Source organism: Belonocnema kinseyi, chromosome 10 (genome assembly GCF_010883055.1).
Source record: "Belonocnema kinseyi isolate 2016_QV_RU_SX_M_011 chromosome 10, B_treatae_v1, whole genome shotgun sequence".
NCBI classification, from domain to species: domain Eukaryota; kingdom Metazoa; phylum Arthropoda; class Insecta; order Hymenoptera; family Cynipidae; genus Belonocnema; species Belonocnema kinseyi.
Window position 1 is genome coordinate 9691423 of NC_046666.1, and position 7890 is coordinate 9699312.

Below are 7890 nucleotides of genomic sequence, written 5' to 3' on the forward strand. Positions count from 1 at the left end.
CCTTTTATTTTGTTCTTCTTCTAGTGTTCGAATAGGCATATGTCATTTTATTTCTTTGCCTTTTATTTTTTTTCTTCTCGTGTTCGAATAGGCATATGTCATTTTTTTCTTTGCCTTTTCTTTGATTTTGTATTTTTTTTCTGACTTTTCTTTTTTGTCTTTTTCTCATGTTTGAATAAGTATATGTTATTTTATTTCTTTGCCTTTTATTTTATTTTTTTTTCTTATCGTGTTCGAATAGGCATATGTCATTTTTTCTTTGCCTTTTCTTTTTTTTCTTTCTTTTTCTTTTTTTTTTCTTTCTTTTTCTTATGTCTTTTCAAGTCTAGTATTTTCAAGGCCATGTGGAAGAATCGCGGAAAAAGATTAAAGACTGTTATTTAAAGGTGTACAAGATAAATATTTTATAATCTCGAAAAAGGCCTAAAAGGTGGGCACGTCCACACCCAAAGGTTTTGGGTAAAAATGACACATTCCTGTTCGAACATGAGTAGAAGAAAAAGAAAAATATCTGATTTGAGTGAGGATCAAACAAGAATTCTAGTTGAAATTTCAACTATTTTGTGGGAAGTTCGTCAATTTTGTTGAAAATTCATCAATTTTGTTAAAAATAAATCTTTTTTGGTTGAAAATACTTCTTTCATTCATGTATTTTGTTGAAACATTGTTGGAAAAAAGGAAATGTCAATCCAAAAGATTATTTTTGTACATTTTCAGGTAAAAAATTTAATTTAAATTGAAAATAAACGAATTTTCAACAAAAGAGTTACATTTTCAACCAAAGAGATAAGCCTTCAAACGAAAACAAAATTTTAACGAAGTGTTTCAATTATCACCCAAGTAGTTTGATTTTCAATTTAAAAAAAATTAATTTTCAACCAAAAATGGGATAGTTACATTTTTAGTTTAAAAAATTTATTTTTAATTATTTTATAACATAAGTTTTCAACAAATTAATTTAACTTTCAACCAATGGGATAATTTTGCAACAAAAATGGCTTTTTATCCTATTTTGGGATTTCTCATCTTTTGTCACCTTTTTTCAGTTGAAAAAGTACAATTTTATTCAAAATAACAACCAGGAAGAGTTGCATTTTCAAACATAATCTTAAATTTTTAATTTGAAAAGATTAATATTTTACAAGCCAGTTTAATTTTGAAGCAAGGGAGACGAATTTTCAACTAAAAAATATGACTTTTCTAACAAATGAGAATTTTTACACCAAAAGGATTGATTTTCTACCCAAGAATACAATTATTTAATAAATCATTTGAAATTTGAATAAAAAAGATTACTTTTTAAGAAAATAGTTGAATTTAGATTAATTATAAAATAAAAATATAATTTTCTTTCAAATAAAAAGAATTAGCTTTCTATCAAAAAGGATCAATTTTTAACCAAAGAAGATGAATTTTAAACAAAACAGTTAAATTTTCAACCAAATAGTAGAATTTTTAACCAAGAGATGAATTTTTAGTCAAAAGGTGATATTTTTTTAGCAGATACTTGTATTTTCCTCCCAAAAAGACGTCTTTAAAGCAAAAGAGAAAAAAGTCCAAAAAGTATCAATATTTGACAAAAAATATCACTTTTTAAGAAAATAGTTGAATTCAGATTAATTCTGAAAAAGAAATATAATACTTTTCGTGTGTTTTTTTTTAAAATTATTTTCTTTTGTTTTTGATAAAAATAACTAACTTTCAATCGAAATAGATTGTTTGAACCAAGAGGTTCATCAGAATTTTTAACTAAACACCAAAAATATAATAATAGACTTCTTAATCAAAATTATTAAGTTTCAAATTTTAAAGGTGAATTTTCAACAACTGAAAAAAAAGCTTTTTCTACCAAAAGATGAATGTTCAACCAAAAAATATGAATTTTCGATTAAAAAAAATTAATTTTCTGCCAAACAATATAATTTTTCATCTAAAAAGTAGAATTTTTTCGAATTTTTTAAATTTCATTTTTTTTTTCGTTGAAGATTCATAATTTTAGTTGAAAGTTGTTTTTTTTTTATTAAAAAATTTAATTAAAAATTCGATTTGTTGTAAATAAGTTATTTCATGTACTTGTTTTTAAAATTAAATTGCTTGATAGAGAATTAGGCTTTTTGTCTTGAAAATATCACCAAATTGTTATAAAATTAAACTGTTTTGTACAAAATTTGTTTTTGTTTTTATTGAAAATTCATTCTCAATAATAATTTATCTACTCCATTTTTAGTTATAAATTTAACTTTTTTTGGTTAAAAATTCCACATTTTTGTTAAAAAATGATGTTTTTTGTTGAAAATTCGTCTTTTTTTTGGGTAGAAAATCAACTTTGTTTTTGTCAAAATCTAGTAATGTTGAAAATATATGCTGTTTGGTAAAATCTAACTGTTTTTTTATTTTTTATTAAAGTTTTGTAGTGGAAATATCAACTATAAAATTTTTTGATAAACATTCATCTTTTTTGTTGAAAATTGAACAATTTGCTTAACATTATTTTTCATTCTTGACTGAAGATTTTTTCTTGCTAGAAAATTCACTTTTTGGTAGAAATTTCATCTCTTTTTGGTTAAAAATGCAACTTCTTAGTTGAAGATTGATCTATTTTGGTTGAGGATTAAACTATTTTGTTCCAAATTAAAAAATTTGGTATGAAATTCAACTTTTTTGTAGAAAATTCTTTTTTATCGTTGTTTTAATTGAAAATTAATTTTTCTCAGTAGAAATTCATCTGTTTCATTTTTTGGTTAAAAGTTTTGTGTTTGAAAAATCAACAATTTGGTAACGGATTTAACTATGTTGTAAACAATTAAATGGTTATGTAAAAAAAATAGTTTTTACTTTTTTTTTAGTTGAAAATTAGTTCTCAGTGGAAAAGTAAATACTCCATTTTCAGGATAGCCGTTTTAATAAAAGAAAAAAACTTCTGGACATCTCTCGGTTTACAACAAATTACATCTCTTTTGTCTTATTTAACATTTGTTTATCACCTTTTGTTACCTATTTTAGAAAATAATCTCACCTATTTACGTTTTTTGACGACAATAGGCATTATAATGATTGAAAATTATTAAATTTGAAAAGAAATATTACAATTTTTAATTAAAAATATTATTTTACAAATTCCCTATTTTTTCTTAAAGCTTTTCTTCAAAAATTTTTAATTTATTATCCTTAACAGTTATTTAAAATACCTCGTATAGAAATTACCTGACTTTTGCAAGATTTTTTTTTTAAATCCCTGACTTTCACTGACTAGTAAAATTCCTTGATTTGTTTTGTTTGATAATTCAGTCAAACTTTAACCAATTCTGATGAATAAAAACGTATTGCACACAGAATTGAACTTGTTTTTAATATATTGACAGAAAGAAATTAGATTTTTTAAAATACGATTAAATTGTTGTTTAGGCTACAAAAATTGGAATGAATGAATTTTTTTGAATTTTTTTTTTCGCTAGACACCCTGGATCATATGATATATAGTTTGTCCTATTTTCCTGTTATATTATTAAGATATTAAATGTAAGCACTCTTAAAGTAGGAAAGATTTTTTTGAAAAGAAATTCGTAAACGAAATCTGTTTCAGATATTTGAATTAATTAATTAATTTTTCGAGTGACACTTTGGGGATGATGTCTCCTTTATCTTTAAAGGACGTGAATGATGTGTAAAATATTGTTTATATACCGAATACTCGGTACGTTTAATGATGTGGTAGGCCATTCCACTCTGGTGTTTTGTGCTTTTAATGTGTAAAGATTTGCAATTAAGATTTTTAACTGTACAAAGAACGCAGTCGCGTTGATCCTCTTTATAGCTTTGAGTTTTCTGATTACCAGGAACTCGGTTGAGAGAAAAGATAAGCGTTTTAGCTGTTCTCTATACAATCTCGCCTTTCAAAGGTTGATGTCTTGTAAAACGGTACGTACTGATCGATTAGCATATGAGTTCATTATTTTATATAACAAATTCGTGAATGCGCTCGTTTCTCATGTCTGTGGAGCGAAACTAAATCTATGACCTTGAAAATCCACAGTTAAGGTGCGCTCATTCCTGTGGAGCGTACCTCAAATTATGGCCTTGAAAATCGGCAATTAAGGTGCGCTCATCTCGGTGGAGCAAACCTGGAAAATCGGCAATTAAGGTGTGCTCATCCCTATGGAGCAAACCTGGAATTATGGCCTTTAAAATCGGTAATTAAGGTGCGCTCATGTTGGTGAAGCCTACCTGAAATAATTATGACCTTAAAAATCAATAATTAAGGGGCGTTCGTTTATATGGGGCGAATCTGAAATTATGGCCTTGAAAATCGGTAATTAAGGTGCGCCTATCTCGGTGGAGCAAACCTGGAAAATCGGCAATTAAGGTGTGCTCATCCTTGTGGAGCGAACCTGGAATTATGGCCTTTAAAATCGGTAATTAAGGTGCGCTCATGTTGGTGAAGCCTACCTGAAATTATGACCTTAAAAATCGATAATTAAGGGGCGTTCGTTTATATGGGGCGAACCTGAAATTATGGCCTTGAAAATCGGTAATTAAGGTGCGCTCATCTCGGTGGAGCAAACCTGGAAAATCGGCAATTAAGGTGTGCTCATCCCTGTGGAACGAACCTGGAATTATGGCCTTTAAAATCGGTAATTAAGGTGCGCTCATGTTGGTGAAGCCTACCTGAAATGATGACCTTAAAAATCGATAATTAAGGGGCGTTCGTTTATATGGGGTGAACCTGAAATTATGGCCTTGAAAATCGGTAATTAAGGTGCGCTCATGTTGGTGGAGCGAACCTGAACCTATGGTTTTGAAAAGACGCAGTTTAGGTGCGCTCATGCCTGCGGAGCGAACCTAAACTTATGACCTTGAAAAGCGTCACTTAAGGTTCGCTTCACAGGTATGAGAAACACGGCCATGTCGATGAATTTGTTATATAAAATATCGTATGAATCATGGACATAATATACTATTTTTGCCACCTTAAAACATTCCACGCAAGTTTGCTAAATAAAAGAAGATGTTCCATAATCATCGTTAAGCACAAAACTAAAAAAGAAAGAGTCACCAATCGCGAAAAAGCATCTTGTTCCTTTAGAGTTTGTGTATTTTGTTATATTTTATTGAATTTCTTTCTACATTTAATTTATTTATATCATTTCTTTGATTTTAACAAATGTGTAATTTTGTTTTTGTTTATACTGAACAATGAAACTCGAAATTTCCAACTCTTTAGGAACAACTGGAGGATGATGACCTTTCTTTATTCAGTGCGCATTCTTGACCTAAAAGTTAACAGCTGTTAACAGTGACTAGTGATATTTTTATTAGTAAATGTATATATTATATTAAATTAAATGAATTTTACGCAACAATGCCGTGTTCCTCTAATATCCTTTCCATATCCAAAACTTTAGTTTTTATATATTTAATTTTCCCCATTCTACAATTTGATACAAAAAATACCAATTTCGAAATTTCCTAACTTTCCCGGACCAATTTTTCCTTTTCCCTGATCTTTATAAATTTTCGTTTCAGGTTAAATTTTCAGCTAAAGAAATTAATGTTAAACTAAAAACATAAATCGTCAACCATTAAGATCAATTTTCTACAACAAAAATTATGCATTTTTAATGAAATTCACGAGTTCTCAACAAAATTGTTATATTTTTAACCAGAGAAATCCATTTTCAACTAAAATTTTTAATATATCACCAAAAAAAAAAATATATATTTTAAACTAGGAAGATTAATTTCAACTAAAAAGAGACATTTTCAACCCCAAAATGGAATAGTTATATTTAAAGTTTAAAGCATTAATTTCCAACGATAAAAACGAATTTTCAACAAAATAATTAAATTTGCTACTAAAGGAAATAATTTTTCAACTAAGAAGATTAATTTTACACCAAAAAGTACGAATTTTCAATTAAAATAAAATTATATTTCGACCAAAAAATTTATTTTCAACCAAAAATATGGATTTTTCACAAAAAGAAAAAATGAATGTTTTTCATTGAAGGACGACATTTTCAACCAAATGCATAAATTTTAATCTACAGAATATAAATTTGAAACCGAACACAGTGCAGTTAATTTTTCAGTCAAAAAAATACTACTTTTAACGAACTGCATTTGTAAAAAATGCAACTATTTGGTTGAAATACTTTTCTTTAAATTAATTTCTTGGTTCAACTATTTTGTAGAAAATTTATGTTTTTTTTTGTTAAAAAATTTTTCAACTTTAAATTTAGTTATATACATTTTAGTGCAAACGATACGATTATCTCGCACCCTAGAATAGGAGACGATTTTTTGACACTAGAAAGCGAGACCCCTCTAGAACAAATGTTTAGAAAAGTACTGGAAAATTGGTGGGAAAGTAAAGTAATGCCACAATTACAGGAAATTAGAGAAAAAGTGGGAAAATTTGAGAGATCAGGCTATTGTGCTTCTGATGGGGATGTGTGGGCGGCAAAAGAAGATGTGACAATCTCAATCTTAACAAATGCAAAGGATAGAGAGTTAGCATTAACAGAAGAAAATGCAAAGCTAGAGAACGAAATACTTAGCTTACAATTAAAAATCCAAGCTTTAGAAACCAACTTGAGGGAAAATCTTTGCTTTGGAAAGAGACAGCAAACGCAAGAACAAAATGAAATTTCCGCGACGTCAAATTTGCAGAGAGAAAATGAAGAAAAGGACGTAGAAGGAGAAGGGATACTTGACAACAGAGAAAAGGGAGCAGATAGAGATGAAAGGACAGGAAAATGTCCAGATAGCCTCAACGAACAAGAACTCAGATGGGAAATGAAGGAAAGGGAGGCAAGAAAGAACTCTGTAATAGTAAGAGGATTTCGCTCAAGAGGCAGAAATTTGAAGAGGGAGATTCAAGAAACTTTATTTCCATATACAGGAGTAAATATCATTATTAAACAATTGACTCAAATTGCTGGTTGAGCGCTAATTAAATTGGATTCGTGGGGAACAAAAAGAAAGCTGATGGAGAACAAGCACAACTTAAGAGGCACCAAGATCACAATTCAAGATGATTTTACTTTTAGAGAAAAAGAAGTCCAATCGTGGATTGAAGATGAAGTCAGGAGTACAAGACGAAGAAGGCTACCAGCGTTCTCAAGCTATATGAAATGGAGAATTGGGAATCAAGAATACACCTGGAACGAGATCGAGGACAGAGGAGTACCTAATAATTTTCGTGGACAACGGAGAAGAAACACTTAAAGGTATTATTTGGAATTTGGCAGGGGGCAGAAAATTGAGAGAGGTATGGGATTTTTGTAAAAACTACGATATAGTGATAATCATCGAGACTTGGATTTAAAAAGAAGCAGAGGCAGACTTTAAAAGTAAGTTAGATAGAAATTTCAATTGGAGTTTCAAGTCTGCGCTAAGGACAAATAAAAAGGGGAGGGCGAAGGGAGGACAGTTAATAGGAATCAGAAACAATATACAGGGTGGACACGCTGGGGCTTACATACATGGCAAGTTGAATGCTAACCGAATTGCACAATAGCAGGGGAGAAGCCATTTTACAGGGGTATTTTCATATTTCGCGCCTTTAAAGTTGCATTCGGATCGGCCATTCGGCCAAGTCCGTGCATCTTCGGATTAAGTTTTTGAGAGTTTCCATGGTTGCGTTCAAAATCTCAAGCGGTTATGTTCAGATACACCTGTTTGCCCTAGTCGCTGTCAGTAAATATAGGAAATGTCAATTTAAAGTTTACGCATGTAATATTTCATTCACTTTATTTAAAACATATCCTGTCTATTCATAACATACCATTTTTTATGCGGTAAAAATAAGCGTTAAACACCATTCACTCTTCGCCCACTGGAAGCGCAGAATATTATTACTATTTTATACTATTTGTCACTGAGCAGCTA

The 7890-nt window shown here is 29.5% G+C and overlaps 1 long non-coding RNA gene across 1 annotated transcript; it reads left to right on the top strand.

Annotated features, from left to right (window-relative positions):
* The first annotated feature begins 2786 nt into the window (after positions 1-2786).
* Positions 2787-5354, top strand: LOC117182280. Its single transcript, XR_004468293.1, has 2 exons — positions 2787-4537; positions 4757-5354. It is a non-coding gene; the product is annotated as an uncharacterized LOC117182280 (long non-coding RNA).
* Positions 5355-7890: the final 2536 nt, after the last annotated feature.